Below are 17,794 nucleotides of genomic sequence, written 5' to 3'. Positions count from 1 at the left end.
TCAAGAATTGTAAAATTGAAAAATTTTCAATTCAAAACCAGAAACATTCTATGATATAGATAATAACATGAAAAATATATTTCTTTGGACATTTTTCATGGAAAATACTACTTTCTGAGCAGCTCTAATTTTTACAGCAGAGTAAAATCTGTTATTAATGGCAGTTGAAGGACTGATGTTTTCAGGTCATTGTAACAAATGCATTTAAAATGCAGTGGGATTGATATGGGACTGGGATTACTGACAATTAGAGTGGGATGGTGCTTAAGCACATTAATGTTAACACAAGCTTCACTGTAGGGTTTTATTTCACACAATGTACTGCCAACAGATCTGGGCCTTTCACACTAAATTGCATTCACATGAGTCTTCCACCAGGCTTGTGATATAGTATGTTTCAAGCGCGCACGCACACACACACACACATGTGATTTAGTTATTGATTACTGTGACAAGGTGTTCACCCCATACCAGCCCTGAAAGGGTTAATGAGTGAGAGCAGGGGACCAATTAACTTGATAGGCCACACCTGAGGGGAATTAAACTGGATAAGCAATCCCTGATTGAAAATAGAGCACAGCTGAGAAGGAACAGGTGGGGCTTGATAAAGCCAGGAAGCTGCACAGGCAGAAGCCAGGGAGAGAATAGAAGCTCTGTGGTCTTGTCTCTGAGCGAAGGACCATGCCCAGGGGATTGTGGCTCAAGAGCCTGATAGAGGTGAAGTAGGAGCAGCACAGGAAACAGTAGCAAGGAGTGGGACTGTGCACACCTTGGCTGCTGGTTGTCAGGTCCCTGGGCTGCAGCCTGGAGTAGTGGGTGGACCTGGGTTTCCCCACCAGCCACTGGGGAAGTGGTACAGACTCGGCAGTGGAGTACAAGACGGCCTAAAATGTGGGACTTTGAAACCCCGGAAGAGGAGGACTATAATGATCTGGCCAGAGGGCTGAGTCATGAAGAAAGACTACCCTAAGTCCCAAAGAGAGAGGAACCATGGGGTGAGCTGAGCTAATCCCCAGACATGGCCATAAGGAGGCATCCCAGCAGTGAATAGTGGACCCCATGAAATCTCTCACTCACACACATGCTTTTTTTCTTTTTCCCCCATTCACTTTTTAAAAAAACCTTTAATTTTGCTTTCACCATTGTTTTGTTACTCATGCTTCCCTCCTTCATCATAACATACACACTTACCTGAAATCTGTTAATGACTCATCATTATTCAGCATTTACTTACAACTAAACGTGGGTCATTAATTTGTCTGTAAACCATTTATTCTTTCTGAATCAAGCTACGATGCCCTTGCATCATTTGCTGACAGAATTAGTCTTCTGATCGTTAAATGTTCTGATGTTGTAATCTAAGTTAGTCCCTTTCTTTTTTTAATTTTTTCCTGATCTTTTTTTAAAGACAATTTCCCACTGATTCTTACTGTCATATATTATTGACACTCATTAATTTTTAAATAAAACAGCTAGCTTTTGAAAAGCTAAACTTTTTTATTATTTCATTAGAAAATGCACTACATGTCTTGAGATATGTTTTTCTCTTCAACACAGGATCTCCAGGCATTAACCATTCGATTTCTGGGTGAAAGTGAATATATGTTTGTAACAGTTTGACTTTGCAGGTCTCTCATCTTTGGCTTGTCTCCTGATTATTGACTTGATAGATGTAATGTAGGACGAGAGGCCCCCGACATGCTGACTGTTGACAATCTAGGACAAATGAAGAAAACTGCCCTTTGGAATTAGGTGTGAAATGTTTGGGCCCTGTATATCTTAGCTAGGGAGGCAGTTTGTCCTAGTGGATAGAGCATTGGACTGGGACTCAGGAGAATTGGGTTCTATTCTAGCCTCTGCTGCTGGCCTGCTGAGTGACCTTGGTCAAGTTGCTTCATCTCTCTCTGCCTCGGTTTACCTATCTGTCAAATGGGGATACTGACCTCCTATATAAATCACTGAGATATACAGTGGTTTTCACCAGTAGAAGAACTAGGTGGTATTGTACTGCAAGGTGCTGCTGAAGGCCTTCTACAAGTTGTTTCTTTTGACAGAAGTTGTGAGCACCCAGCCCTGCTTTCATGTATATCGATGTACAAAATAAGGGTCTGATCCAGAGAGGTGCTGAGCACCTGTAATTCCTATCCACTCCCACAGAGGCCAGTTTGACTTCAGTGAGACTAGTAGGCTCTCAGCATCTCTCTGGATCAGGGCTAAAGCTTCTAGAGAGTGCTTAAGGTTTTAGCTGTAGTTCCAGTCCCTGTATGGGAGTATTCCTCTGCTTTTGAACTTGTGCCCAGCTACTTAAAAGAAAATGGAAGCTTCCTCAACCAGGATGCCAAAGTTCTCAAAGAATTGCTTTCTCTGTTACAGGCCAAGAAGAGAGTTACAAAACCCAGTTTCAAGAGAAACATTTTCTTTTTCAAGTCTAGCTGTGATATTCTGTTAGATTCATAGAATGTAAGGCCAGAAGGGACCATCATGATCATCTAGTCTGACTTCCTGCACATTCAGGCTACAGAGCCTCTCCCACCCACTCCTATAATAAATCCATAACCTCTGGTTGAGTTACTGAAGTCCTCAAATCATGGTTTAAAGACTCCAAGTTACAGAGAATCCACCATTTACTCTAGTTTTAAGTGACCCATGCTGCACAGGAAGGCAAAAAAAACCAACAAAAACCCAACCCCTACCCCTCACCCCCCAGGTCTCTGCCAATTTGACCTGCGGGAAATTCCTTTCTGACCCCAAATACGGCGATCAGTTAGACCCTAAATATTTGGGCAAGACCCACCAGCCAAACACCTAGGAAAGAATTCAAGGTTACAAACTTAAAATCATTTTGTTGCCTGTTTTTGAAGACCATGATGCATCTTTTTCCAACACCCTGATGTAGGTCATGTGGAGGATTTAGGATTCCTCTCTAAAAAGCTGCATATCCAACAGTAAATACTGTGAATTAAAGTTAACAATCACTAATATTTACATAGCAAATCCCAACTAAGCAGAAGTACTTGGCACTCCTTGTCAAACTTGTAAAACTCCATATTGCTATTTGTCTTTGGAATTCTCATTACTGTAGATATTTAGACATCACAATAATCATATCAGATTTATAGCATCCTGAAAATTAATAGTGTGCTGAAGCACATACAAGGTCTTAGTTACTTGGTGACATGGTGCTGTTAGTAGCTGAAAATGGAGCCTTATGGAAGCCAGCACCTTGGTCACTTAAAATACCCAAAGCACAGGGTGTAGTTAGAGTAGGAAGGACTGAGATTTGGGTTTGGGTTTGAAAGGTAGAAGGGATGGGATCACTTGCACCAGTTGGGACCCTGATGTGCTGGTGAGGTAATTCGCTTACCAGCTGGGTAGCTCTGAGAAGAAAAGCAAGCCGTATAAAAGGCTGAGCCAGGGAGCAGGAAGGGGGCTCCACATAACTGCTGCAATGTTGTAATGTACTTGTAATATAAACAATAATAACACTTGGTGGAGGTACCCTGATGGACTACATGGGCTGGTTAATTCACAAAGAGGGCCCACCAGCCAGCATTTCCAGGAGATGAAGGAGGAACCTGTTCACAGGTACACCGCCTCCAAATCCAGATGTGTCCTTCAAGGACTCCAGAGAGAACAAAGTAGGATGGTAACCTATGTCTTGTACCTGCCCTGTTCTATGAACCAACTGAAAGTTTCAGATCACAGAATATTTAAAAATGTAGATACTGATTTAGTTTTAGTGTTAAAAATAAAATAAAATCTATTTTGTGGGAAAATATTTAAAATGTCCAAGTTTTCTTTACAGAATGTGCAAAATGTACCCACTTTTCATCTTGTTTAAAGATTTCACTCATATTTTGATTGAAGTAGTTAGAAATTTTTCATCAAAAGCCATTTTTAGTAAATAACAAACTTCAGTAGCACTACTTAAAACAATCAGAAAGACACGACCCTTTTCACACAAATCAAAAAACTTCAACAGTTATCAATTTTTCATGAAATTTTTTTGAGAAAATAGACCATTTTGATTGAAAAAAATTACTAGATCTAATCTTGGGGTTTGTATCCTATGTTTTGCAGAAACTGAGCCTTTTTTGCAGGTTTGATTCCTTACAGGGATGACATTTGGTTTTTATTAGTGTATTATGAGGAATATGCAGCCCATGGGTTTGATTTGGCTTTCTCACTGGTAATAAAGGTACAGCTCCACTGATAATTTTCAAGTGAAACTCCATTGGTGGAGAGTGCAAGATTAGGTTCAGATCTACTGGGTGTAATTAGGAAGCATTAGATTATCTCTACTGATAATAAAGAAAGAAATTAATAGTGAAAATATTATCTAAGGATATCCCCCATGTTGTAAAGAATGCAGGATTCTCTAAGATATAGCATGGCTTTAAGATTTATTTTTAAGTGAACTGTGGACCTTATGGGAAATCTTTTTCTTCAGTAATGTTCGAAAGCTATCGGGATTAAGCATGGCAATATTTGTAGAGTGAGACAGATAGCTAAAGAAAGAGTTCACGTGAAATTTTGCACTATATTAGAAAAAATACTAATTATTGGATGTTAAAATAGGAGATTTAGGAAACCATTTAATATTTATGCAATTCAAAGAATAATCTCAAGTATCTTTTATCCATTGAAACTGAAGACATTCTGGAATAGCTCACCAGTACAATAGCCATACAGGGCATTGAGTAAGAACTGCGGGATCAAGTTCACAGGGCCTGATTTCCTCTCACTTACACTGGTTAAAAAACAGCATAACTCCACTGGCTTCGGTGAACTATTCATAATTTATATCAGTATGAGTTACAGAACAATTGGGCACAATGTGTCATTTTAGACAGCTGAATAAAGGCTGTGTACTCAAGTCTATATGTGGTGCCCTGACAACAAATCATAGAGATATTGTACTTGAATTATTAAAACTGCTTTTTCCCGATGCTGTATTAAATCCATTTAGGAAATGTCACAGCCCATTGGCTTAATTTGATTCCTTGTGTTTCAAGGTCCTTGTTAAGATAAACACTTGAGAGTTTGGAGGCTTATGTAAACCTTCACAAAGCTCTTTTTGTAAAACTGGGCTGAGAAAATTATGGGAATAGCTTCTTGGGAGTTTTTATTCTTCCAAGCAAACTGCTAATTCTTCAAACATGGGTTATCTTATGACATGTCAGCTGTTCCTGTTTCTTGGACAAAACCAATACATGAAGAGATGGGTAAAAATGAAATCATATGTAATTGAAAGAACAAAAGAAGAAAAACATTAAGTTTGCAGGAGATTTCTCACTTAAAAATGTTTGAAGGTTCAGGTCTGTTATGTAATCCTTATTTGGCTGCCACTATGCTGACTTTGGGTCTGGTGCACTTTACAAACATGTGTGGACCTGTTTGTCCATGTGGAGGCCCATTGACTTAAGAGAGATTTCACACAGACACACCAATTCATCTCTGAGTTTCAAATGATGGGATTGGCACTAGATATGTAAGGGCATATGGCTCTCCATTTCAGAAAAAGAAGCTGGATATGTACTGAATCAGGCTCAACAATTTGGGAAGATTTAGATGGCTGTGGAGTTTTGTAGGTGCAATATGTCATGTCTCCACATCCAAATAAGGCAGATAGATCTCCATAATTAACCTTGTCTTCAGTTGATTTTAAAAAAATTCCTTAGGGCTTTTCTTAGACTGTTAGCAAAATGACAGCTCATGAACAGCTTTGTAATACTTAACCAGGAAATCAGACATGCTATTTGCCTCTGCTTGCCTTTTAAAATAAATTGGTATCTTTTCTACTAGGAAATTTATTTTTGGAATAGTGACTTTAACATTTCAGGGAAGTCTTCACAGCTCTTATCACCTAGTTCTTGAGGGGAAACTATATTCAGCCTCCTTCATTCTTAGGTTCAGCAATTTTTTTCAAGTCTTTTGGAGTTTCACTGGTGTAAGACCAGTGCAAATGAGAAGAGAATCAGTCCCATTAATGCTATATTAACCTTCATGCGTACTACATCTCTATTGTAAAAATGTCACTTAAATCTGAAATGTTCACCACTAATTGGATATCACAAGAGAAGCCTTCATCAGCTATTTGAATAGCAATTCAATTAGGATGAGATTTCTCTTAAGTGAAGGAACATATATTCTGTAACAAGCAGCAACACTTATACCCTCTTTTATGGTTTCAATTTTATTTCTTTTTCAGCTGATCTTACTCCTCTTTAAAGTGTGGTTCTTCTTATAAAAAATAACTTAGTAAAAAAAGGGCATTGTTGGGTTCTGTGTATATTTGCATGCCACGATTTAATTATCAAATGTGTTCGGTTTGCAAGCAAAAAGATATTTTCTCTGACTTTGAGTCCGGCAAACTCACTTCCAGTTCTTGGGTTCTTTCCGTCTTATTCATCATTGGCAGTAATAAAGCTTCCAGAGACCAAATTACAACTATGCAACCCCAGGGTACGGTAGTTATGTCCTCGGTGATACCTCAGTGATATTTCCTTCATTGAGATTGCACAACTGTAACTTACCCTTATCTGTACAGGCGCTGCAAGGCTAAAAAGAGTAAAAAGCCGTAAACATTTATTTTCATCACTAAAGCCAGCAGCTCTGATTGAATACATAGAGGGAGCACATCAATTGCCATTTTTACGCTTAACTGGAGATGGCTTCAAAGTGCAAAAATGTGGATTCAGTTCCCTGTTCGGACATCTGGAACTACAAAAGAACATATTAGCCCATTGGTCCATCTATTCTGACATCCTGTCCTTGATACCTGAGAGGAAGGTGAAAAATGCCATAACAAAGCTATTTAATTATGCAATACTGAAGTACACAGGGAGTGGGCGGAATTCCCTTTGATTCCCACAAAAACCTTATGTTCTAAGTCGTTAGGTGTGTTAGCTTCAGTCATATTTCCCACTGTAATCGCCTCACTTTCTGCCTCCCTGGGGCTGTAGGCATCAGCCTGTTTTCTCCATTCAGCCACTAAAGTTTTGTTGCCCTGCCTCCTTAGCCTCCACCACCTCCTGTTCCTCCTCACTGTTTCCGTCATTGATAGAATCCTAATAAAGATCTATTTGAGTCAACTGTTTTGTATGTGCTTATTTCACAAGGGGGCCTCTGGAGCTGAAATATACAATGCTGGCTTAGAATTTCTGAAAAGAGAGCTACTTAAAATATGAAAGCAAGTGCCCATTGTTTCCTAATGAAGCAATGCTGTTATAGTTCTGGTACTATGAGGGGGACTGTCCTTCAAAATCTACCTAGGCTGCCCATTGCATTTTGAGTGCCAGTGTGGTGCACACAATCAGTACATGAATTTAGAAGGATAATGTTCACCACCGTAAATAATTTATGGAAATGCCTATACAGAGGGCATACAGAACCACAGAATTTTGAAGTCAATCATGCAGTGTTAGAAAATATTCCCTCAACTTGGAAAGATTTATGATGCCATGGACAAAGCAAACCACCTCCTACCCAGTTTAGATTGAGATCTCTGCCTTTCAGTGCTGCTTATCTGGTTCCTTATCAGCGTGGCTTCCTTCAGACCCATGTTACCATTTGCCAGCCACCCCACACCCATACAATCCTCATCCCTTCCTGAGGGGTTGTGGGTACAGAGCCTAAGTTAATTCTACTTGAAGTCAACAGAGTTTATCCCATTGTGAGATCAGAATCAGGTTTAGGTTTGTCCTCAGGTTTAGGACAAACTGTGAAGAAGACGTCAACCAAATACGACTTCAGGGGAAAATTTATGTAATTAAAAAGTATTTAGTCGAATGGAGTTTGAGTAGGATGAAAGGATACCAGGGTAAACTTTGCTATGCTTGTCAACAAGGCCATTAGTTTGGATCTTGCTTTTGGGTGTCCTCCGAACAATTGTGTCTGTAGCATCACATTGACCTTAGCGCTATGCTAGAACAATGGTTTAGTAATGACTCAAAGGGAAGATTACCATCGGTTGAACAAAGTATACCACTTTGTGCAGTAACCTGGGTTTTCCTTATATGAAGTAAATCTATCTGGCTGTTTGTGGATTTGAAATTTGATTCACAGAACATTTTCTAAACTGTCTCATAACAATGCTGGAGTTATATATTCTGGCCTTGCAGCACCTGTACAGATAAGGGGGAGTTACAATACTTCTCCTTTCCACATATGCCTCCACTTCAGCTGATTGCATGAAATATGTAAATATATGTTGATTTTATTTCGCAGTGGATGAAAATGCCCCAGTTATGGTGATCTCAAACCTAAGGAAAATTGCTATATCTTTTTCAAACACTTAAGTCAAGATCAGTCTTATCTAACTTCCAAATAAGTTATCACCACTAAAAGTTGGTCCTTTGACAGCTATGGTCCCAGTCCAAATTGACTTCAGGGGAGCTAAAGGGGGCTCTGATTCACAGGTTCAGATCCAATGTCTTCTGAATATTGGCACCCATGTTCTCCTTTCAGAAAGATGGATTTGTTTCTCTATGGTAGAGCTACTTGCTAATACGAAGTATTTTTGCTGTGGTTATTCACTGAGGAAAGCATATATGTCTCAACAAATAATGAATATGTGGTAATAAATCCACAAGGAGCTGTGATGGAGGGCCATAAAATACAGCACCTGTAGAACAATATAATCAGGTCATAATGTGAAGTGAGGAGTTCAGCCCATTTTCAAACTTCGATTCCTCAAGTTTATCAGTGCAGTACCACAGTCTCATTTCTGCACAAGGTATTGATTATAGGGCACCCATCCCTGTCATGTCTGCACAGTACAGATTTGTAGGGATTTACTGGCAAGGCCTCTGCCTGTTCGTACAATGATCACTATCCTCAAGAAATGATTTCTATTGTTGAACAATTGAATACAGAATATAAACAATAAGTGAGAAGTTTTCCAAGTCTAGTGAGGGATTTCACTGGGCTATCAAAATCACAAAGGACTCTGTCTAATTCTGTTCTCTTAGTGGCTTCAGATTTTATCTCAGCCCATCACTTTGGTCCCAATTCTGTATTTCTTGTTCAGCCCATTGAAATCAGAGGCAGTTCACTTACACAAGGAATGCAGACTTGTGACCCCTTCTGGCAGTAAACTATCACCTGGCAAATAAGATGCAGTATTGTAATGCTCTCTAATTCATATAATCTGAGTCTGAGAGAGGAGTGTTCCAATGAAGAGAAGACTATCAAAGCAAGGTATAGGGGATGCTTTACAAGCCAGAAGGAGCTCTGGACTCTGAGGCAGTAGGAATAGACCATTTATGAATGCAGCAAACAAGCTGGAAAATAATAAATGGACCTTAAAACCCATTGCCCTGGAACAGACAGTGCTGAAAGGCAGTACGAAAGGATTTCTTTTCGGAATGGCTTTCCTGGCACAATGCAGTGTTTCAAGGCCTGACCGCGATGAACTGTATTTAAAAAAAATGCTAGAGGGAACAAAACAATTTTTTGACAGAACTTAATACCCATCCCTTAATTTTGCATCTTTAGTTATCCTGGAAATAAAAGGGTATGGGCTACAGAACTATTTGAAACAGAGTCAGATAGCACTGAACAAATGCTATAACCTGTGATTTTTCTGTAAGAAAGCAGTAATTTGATAGCCACATGGCTTCCATGTGCTTCTTGTGATAGCAATATAATAGAAGACCATAGAGGTAGGAGCGCTGCAATGCTTGCACTACATTCCAGTCCTTGAAATTCAACCAAGTGTCTATTCAGGGCTGCAGTGCTACCATACAGGTTCAGAGTCTGTTGCCCATATGATTTTATATTAGGCCTCTTTATGGTTGGTTTCCATGTGCCCCATTTTAGCTGATCAAATAGAATGGAATTCCTATGTATGGCCATGATTTGCTAAGGTGACTAGGTGTTGTCTTTTGTTCTCTTAAACAATACATAATGTGGAAGAACCACATGGTCACTGTGGTGTCCAAATTGTGTTTACTAAACCTATTTAACATAGAAGGCCTGGCTACATATATGCACTGCTGCTTTGGCTGGGTTCTGGTGGCTTGTAGACTGAGGGCCACTAGCGGACTCTCAAACTATTTAATGGGATACTACTCGTTTCCTGTGCTCTGTGTTAGAGATTTTCAGGGCCTGTATTTTTCAGTGCCCCACTTGAAACAAATGCTTGGTTTTTGGAGGGTGGGCGCTCAGCATTTTGAGCGTGAGACTCCTTTAAGGTGTCTCAAATTGGGCACACAAACACTGAATCCCCTAAAATCACAGGTCGTTTCACCATCTTGGCCAGTGTCTGTAGTGCACCCAATATAGGGTGGCATATAGGGAGCAAATGCTGGTTGAGCGGAAAAGCAGAGATGACCAAAGATTTGATGTGCCTGATTTGATCCCTTTTCTCTCTCTCCCTTACCTCCACACTGCAGGACAAGGGTGACTCCCATTGGAGCGGGAAGTCTGCTGGGGAACAAGTTGCATCAGTGGAAAGCAGCTGTTACCTCTCCTCCACCCTAACTTGGCAGCTACATGAGAGGTGAGATGGTCATGGCAAGTACAATGATTGCTGAGGCAAGGATGCAATGAGTCAGCAAATGTCCCACAGCAGATTTGAAATCTGTTCCCTCCTGGTTGAAACACCACCTGTATTTGTGTGGGATGAGTCCCAGTGCATGGGGCAATGCACATGCAGGGAAGTGTAAATTACACTAGCCATCACTAGCTTTGGGTTACATGTCAGACATTTAAAAACAAAGTAAGTCTTACTTTATTCTGTCCTTTCAGATGTCACTAGGCTGTGCCTTTGCTGATGCCATCCTTGTTTCCATAGTAACTAACACTTCAAAGGGGAAAGCACACCGCATGATTAAAAAAGGCAAGATATAAATGAGAAGCATAAACACAATATGCAATTGTGCTGAATGCTAAAGATTCATCGCCACTTGTTTGCAATGACCAGGCTAATTCATGAGTAACTTGGCCATTCCAAATTCACCACAATAAGATCCTCAAGCTGTCCACACCCTATATATTTGTATGCATTCTCTCTCAACTTCTGCTCCTTCCTCATCTCCTGTATAATAATGCATTCTGTGTGTCAGATCCTTAGCTGGCATAAATTAGCATAGCTCCACTAAATTCAGTATAGTCTGTATAAAGAGAGGGCTATATTTGCAATTGGGTTAAACTGATGCAGCTCTATTAAAGGCAGTGAGCTACACTGATTTATGCCAACTAAGGATCTGGCCTGTGTGTTCTCTCTCTCTCTCTCTTTAAACTGGCACTCCCTGTTTTTCATAGTTAGGGCCCTACCAAATTCACGGTCAATTTTGGTCAATTTCATGATCATAGGATTTTAAAAATAATAAATGATTTTCATGATTTTAGCTATTTAAATCTGAAATTTCAGTGTTGTAATTGTAGGGGTCCTGACTGTAGGGTACCCTTATTTCTGCGCTGCTGCTTCTGGTGGTGATGCTGGGCAGCTAGAGAGTGGCAGCTGCAAGCTGGGAGCCCCGCTCTAAAGTCAGTGCCGTCACCAGCAGAGAAGGAAGGATGGCATGGTATGCCAGTGGAGTTGTTACACCAGTATGCAACTGATGTGAGATCAGAATTAGACCTTTGCAGTATGATAGCAGAATTTCATCCATAAAACAGAAGAATTACTACATAAGGTACCTTACTGGATCATATGAAATCATTAACATAGCTACAATGGTTGACATTATATGTCCAAGATTTGCCAACAGATACCACAGTATCACCTATTCCTGGCATAATGGGAAAACTGTACAATCTCAGAGCCCACTGTGTGATAGCTGTTGGCATATGCCAACTTTGCAGTAGCCATCGCTGTTGTTCAGTTACTGCATGTTAATGGAATAGCAAATGATTATTTCTCAATTTTTTATTTTTTTTTTAGATGTGCTGACTGGTCAGGCTAAATATAGGTCATGTGTGGTCCTGAACCAAAACCTGCCAATCGGTAACCTTGAGTTTTGGGAGTGTTTTCTATCTGAATAGAGAACAGGATCTGAATTATACAGATGCTTTAAAAAGAAAAGGAGTACTTGTGGCACTTTAGAGACTAACACAAGTACTCCTTTTCTTTTTGCGGATACAGACTAACACGGCTGCTGCTCTGAAACAGATGCTTTAGATACTAGATACCTTAAAGATTGAGTCTCTCCCATTGTAATCTTGATCTGCTCTGACACATGTGCCAGCAGACCTCTAGCTTCATCAGGAGGATTCTGGAGAAAGGGTAATTAGTGAATGTTCCTTGACTCTAGAATTTACCTCCTTTGTTGGTCTGCCCGAGCCTCAGCTTTTGGTGTTCAGGTCATATTGCAAAGCTTATCTTTTTCTCCCAGGTGTTTTTTGGCAAATCAGTTATGTGGGCTGCACAAACTGGTCAGGGAATGTTTGATGGACCTGGGAGGATTTTTTTTACAATGATCCTAACTCATATTTTTATTAATTTTTTGTGTACATTTGCCCCAATCTTTAGATTTTTTAAAAATAAACTAAATGTCCCTATCCAACCCAAACCAGCCCCCCACATCTCTAAACCAAAAACCTTGTGCTGTTTGAAATTTGGATCCAGATCTGAATTTTGTGGCTTGAACCCCCTTTAATATGAATCAGTTTGAATAGTTATCCAATTAATCAGTCCTATTTTGAAATTTAAAGAAGTCTTGGGTTTATGATTTCCTGTGCTGTGTACTTCATGATTTCAGCCAGGACTGGATAGACTGGAAGAATCATAAAACTATATTTGCTCCATTTTTCACCTGTATGGAAACAGGTAACACCAGAAGACCATCCGATGAAGTGAGCTGTAGCTCACGAAAGCTTATGCTCAAATAAATTTGTTAGTCTCTAAGGTGCCACAAGTCCTCCTTTTCTTTTTACCAGAAGGCCTGTTTTCCAGAGATCTTTAGCTTGATTCCTAGGCCAAAGATGTTCAGAAAAACTTCAGATCGAAATCTGAGATTTTGGATGCACGTTTGAACTGACTCTGCAAACCCATCACCTTAGTGAATATGGTTTTTACAATCACTTGAGTCCATAGGCTCTCTCCCACACTAAAGCACATTGAAGGTAGAACAGTAATACAAAACCTTTGGCTTTGAAGCATGCTCATTTGAAAGGAGCTTGCAGTTCATGTATTTCTAGAGGGATGAGGATTTTCGTTTGATACTTTGCCAGGTCATTTCCATTACCATTAAACAAAACCCTGTCTCTGCACAGGCTTTTAGTAGCATGGATTTCTTGTGAAAAGGAGTCAGGCAGCTGTATATTTTGGATCAATGAATTTGAAGTCTGCCTGATATAAATCATAGTCTATCTGGTACTGAATTTGATGTGGAAAGCATAAAAGCCACTTGTAGGAAATAATGCCAGTTTCTGTATTTCTGCCTACTCAGCTTCATGCATTCTGAATATACCATTGGCTAGATTTCATTATAAAGGGCTAACTATTGTAGTAATTTATAGGGTTCATTTACAGATTAACCATTAACTCTTAACTTTACTGCCTGTGCCTACTTTGGAAAAAATCTCAGTGTCATCCTAGAGTGAAATAAACAAGAGTGCGCAAATCTTTGATGTGTTATGTAGCAAGAGAAGTATATTTCCTTGACAGTTATAATCTCCATGCACAGCCTGAATGCCAGCGATGCTCCCATGGCTGTTAGTTCACACGTATACCGCCATTGATACAATTGTTGACTTTTGTTCTTGAAATATTACACAGGCCACATTCTTTTTTAAAAGTGGCATTTTCTGCACTTTGTCTTGGAGACTCGGTGAAACGTTATAAACCACCCAAACTCTAAAGTTACACATCTTTGCATTATATTCAGGGGTCCTGGTTCTGACCTCATGTATATCCATATAAATCAGGAATGATTTAATGATCACTCAAGACTTGATCCATTGACTTCAGTGGAGTTACACAGTAAAACTGGTGTGAGGTGAGAATCTGGCCCATTAGAGTTAAGATTTTTGTAGATCAATTTGTTGCAATTTTTTTCTGTACAGATTCTCACATGCACAATGGTTGATCACTTACACTGGTGTAAATGAAGTTAGACAGCTATACAAGCAATGTGAAATCAGAACCAGCTCCAAAGTGTAAGGGCCAGATCGTCAGCTGGTGTAAAATAGCATGGCTCTGCTAGTGAAGCTACACCAAATTATTTTGAGATGCTGCACTGAGAGGGGTTCAAATCCTACAGTTCATTTACTTTGCTTTACTGCCTCATAATTCAGCCCTGGGCAGGAACTCTCACTCAATTCCTACTCCCAACCAATACGATTCAGAAGCAGGCAGCAAACCTCATAACTTTTGCATGCTTTCCTTTTTTTAAATTAGCTTTTAACTTTTTATGTGGAAAGAAGCAGTAAGATCTCTGCAGGTCAAGAAGTTCATGGTGTGCCCTTGTGTCAGGTTAACCAGTTTCCCATGCATTTTGTGACTCCAACACAAAACGATCTACTACTTTTCCAAGAAGAACTAATGGCCACAACCAAGTTGTGCCATCGTATTTTCAGTATGAAATTTCTAGAGCCAATGAGACTTGGAGCAAGGATGTGTGGGAAGGGAATAGTGTACTACATGTAAGTCCTGATCCAGCAGGTCTTTGAGCAATGTTAGTCATAGAAGGGACCACTAGACCAACTAGTCTGACCTCCTCTATATCATAGGCCATCAACACCACCCAGCATCAATACACAAAACCCAACAATGGAAATGAGACCCCTCCTCCATTCCGGGAGACTAGGCTATTCTGTTCCATAGGCAGAGAATAGGAGGGACCAAGGTGAACTTGCACTTGGGGCCCATGCAATGGCATGGAAATGATTAAATAAATATACCCAGAAAACCCTGACAAGTGACACTCACCCAGGTGCTGCAGGAAAGGCGAATCTCCCCCAACCCCAGGTCACTGCCAATCTGACCTATGGGAAAATTGCATTCCAACCCCACATATGACAATCAGTTAGACCCTTAGCAGGTGAGCAAGAACCAGCCAGCCAAGCACCTGAGAGAGAGAATACTTGATGCCACCTCAGAGTCCTGACCCACCCTGCTCAATGTCCCATCTCCAGACATGGCCATCCCTGACACTTTAGAGGAAGCAGATGATAAAAACCCTCCCAACATACACTGGAGGGGGGAAAATCCCTTCCTGATCCTTGCAGGTGACTGACTGAAACACTGAAGCATGAGCTGGAGGAACATAACACAAAAACCAGAAGTGAGCCCCAGGGCTGTAGAGCCCTGCCCCTCACCATCACAAGCATCCCCATTGCACCCATACATTTGTCACTCTCTCTCTCTCAAAACTAATTAAGTTGTTTGCCTTCACAACTCCTATTGGGAGGCTATTCCAGAACTTAACTGCTCTGATGGTTAGGAAGCTGCTTCTAATTTTCAGCCTGAAGTTATTCATGACCAATTTATATCCATTTGTTCTTGTACCAACATTGTCCTTTAGTGTAAATAGCTCCTCACCCTCCCTAGTATTTACCCACTTATGTATTTACAGAGAGCAAACATATCCCCTCTCAGCCTTTTCTGCGAGACAAAACAAGTCACATTCTCCCAGTCTTGTCTCCTAAGATAGTCCCTCCATTCCCCAGATCATCCTAATATCTCTTCTCTACACCTGTGCCAATTTAAATTAATCTTTCTTGAACATGGGTGACCAGAATTGTACACAGTATTCCAAATGAGATCTTACCAGTGCCTTGTACCATGGCGTTAATTCTTCTCTCTCTCTCCTGGAAATGCCTCGCCTAATATATCCAAGGCTCACATTTGCCTTTTTCAGAGCCACATTGCATTGGTGGCTTATGGTCATCCTGTAATTGACCCACACACCCAGATATTGCTTCTCCTCTGTCGCTTCCAACTGTTGAGCCTCCCAGCTTCTAGCAGAAATTTTTGTTAGACCACTCAGTGCATGACCTTGCACTTTGTACTATTGAATTTCATGCCCATGTCTGTCACCCTGGTCTTCAAGGTCATCCAGATCTTTCTGTAAAATATTCCAGACCTTCTTTGTATTGACAATGCCTCCCAACTTTGTATCATCAGCAAATTTCATTAGCGCACTCCACATTGTGTGCCAAGGTCCTTAATAAAAATATTGAATAAGATTGGCTCCCAGACCAATCCTTGAAGAACTCCACTAGAAACATCTTTCCAGTCCAATAATTCATCTTTTAGCACAACCCATTGCTTTCTCCCCTTGAGACAGTTCCTTATCTACCTTAAAATGCTTCTACTGATCCACATCTTCCCTAATTTAACTGATTTCCCTTGTGGTACTGTGTCAAATGCTTTACTGAAGTCCAAATACATTAGATGTACTGCACTTATCTAAAAAAATCAATTATTTTCTCAAAGAAGGAAATCAGGTTAGTTTGGCATGATCTTCCTTTGGTAATCCAATGATGTATGACATCCCTTTTATCATTTACCTCCATGAATTTAATTTATACTTTCAGTCATGATTTGCTCTAAATCCTTGCACACTACTAAGGTCAGACTAACATGCGTATAATTGACCAGATCATTCCCGCCCCCCCCCCAATTCTTAAATAGAAGTACGACATTAGCTATTCTCCAGTCATATGATACCATGCCTGAGTAGATACATTTATTAAAAATCCTTGCTACTGGACTAGCAATCTCACATGCCAGTTCTTTCAATATTCTGGGTTGGAAATTATCCAGCCCCCCCCCGATTTGAGCACATTCAGATCTTTAAGTTTATCTTCTACCTCAGATGTGGTAATTTTCATATCTAGAGATTCATTTCCATCATCTGTACATGCACACGTTCCACATCATCGTTACTGAAAACTGACACAAGGTATTCATTTAGTTTTTGGACCAGACCTAGATTATTTTTAATCTCCTTCCCATCAACACTGCATATTAACCCATTCTCTTTTTATTTATATAACTTAAATACCTCTTTATTTTAATTTCCTTAGCAAGAGCTAATTCAGCTTGAGTTTTAGCTATTCTCACTTTATTACTGCATTTCCTAACCTCCACAATATAGCTTTCTTTACTATCAGCCCCTTTTTCCATTCCCCAAAGCCTCTCTGCTTACACCTAATAAATTTTTTGAGGTGGCTATTCATTCAGCTGTGTCGGCACCTTTCTCTACACGTTTTCCCCCCCTTTCTTAGGATGCAAATTTCACACAGTGGTGGTGTTGGTGGTAGGGTGCGGGTTTGTATAGTTGATTTGAAGCCTTATTTGCATTAAGTCCTTGAGGTCTTCAGTCCAGATGACTTCTTTAACAAATTCCCTTAATTTCCCAAAGTCTGCCTTTTCAAATAAAAAAAAAACTATAGATGGCAACCTGGCTTTGATTATCCTTCCACTTAAATTTAAATGGAATCAACTCGTGATCACTTGATCCAAGGTATTCCCTACAACCAACTCTCCTATGGTGTATTCACGACTTAACGTCTGAAACCGCATCACCTCTTGTTGGTTCAGTGACAATTGATGAAAATTTATCATTTATCACATCCAGGAATAACTGAGCCCTACCAGTATTAGTAGCATTTATTCTCCAATCTGTACCCCCCAAAAGTGCCCCATTATGACACAATTCCCAGTAGTATTTCTCTCTCTCATAATGTTAAAGAGATCACTCTCCATTTCTGAATCAGTCCCTGGGCATCTATAGCAGACAATCCTTCCCCAAAATGATTTTGACCCAGTCAGATTCTGGTTTTTGTCTATTGTATCTCTTCAAAGGTTACTGCTTCATTGATGTACAACACTACCCCA

The 17,794-nt window shown here is 40.1% G+C and overlaps 1 long non-coding RNA gene across 1 annotated transcript in view; it reads left to right on the top strand.

The window, feature by feature from the left end:
• The first annotated feature begins 643 nt into the window (after positions 1-643).
• LOC122464323 overlaps positions 644-17,794 on the top strand; it is a 41,844-nt gene continuing 24,693 nt past the window's right edge. Inside the window, exons 1-2 of the long non-coding RNA XR_006288263.1 lie at positions 644-717; positions 10,398-10,504. This is a non-coding gene — a long non-coding RNA (uncharacterized LOC122464323). The remainder of the gene's footprint in view (positions 718-10,397; positions 10,505-17,794) is intronic.

Source organism: Chelonia mydas, chromosome 2 (genome assembly GCF_015237465.2).
Source record: "Chelonia mydas isolate rCheMyd1 chromosome 2, rCheMyd1.pri.v2, whole genome shotgun sequence".
NCBI classification, from domain to species: Eukaryota; Metazoa; Chordata; order Testudines; family Cheloniidae; genus Chelonia; species Chelonia mydas.
Note: the sequence above shows the minus strand (reverse complement) of the source record. Positions and strands in the feature narration are given on the sequence as shown.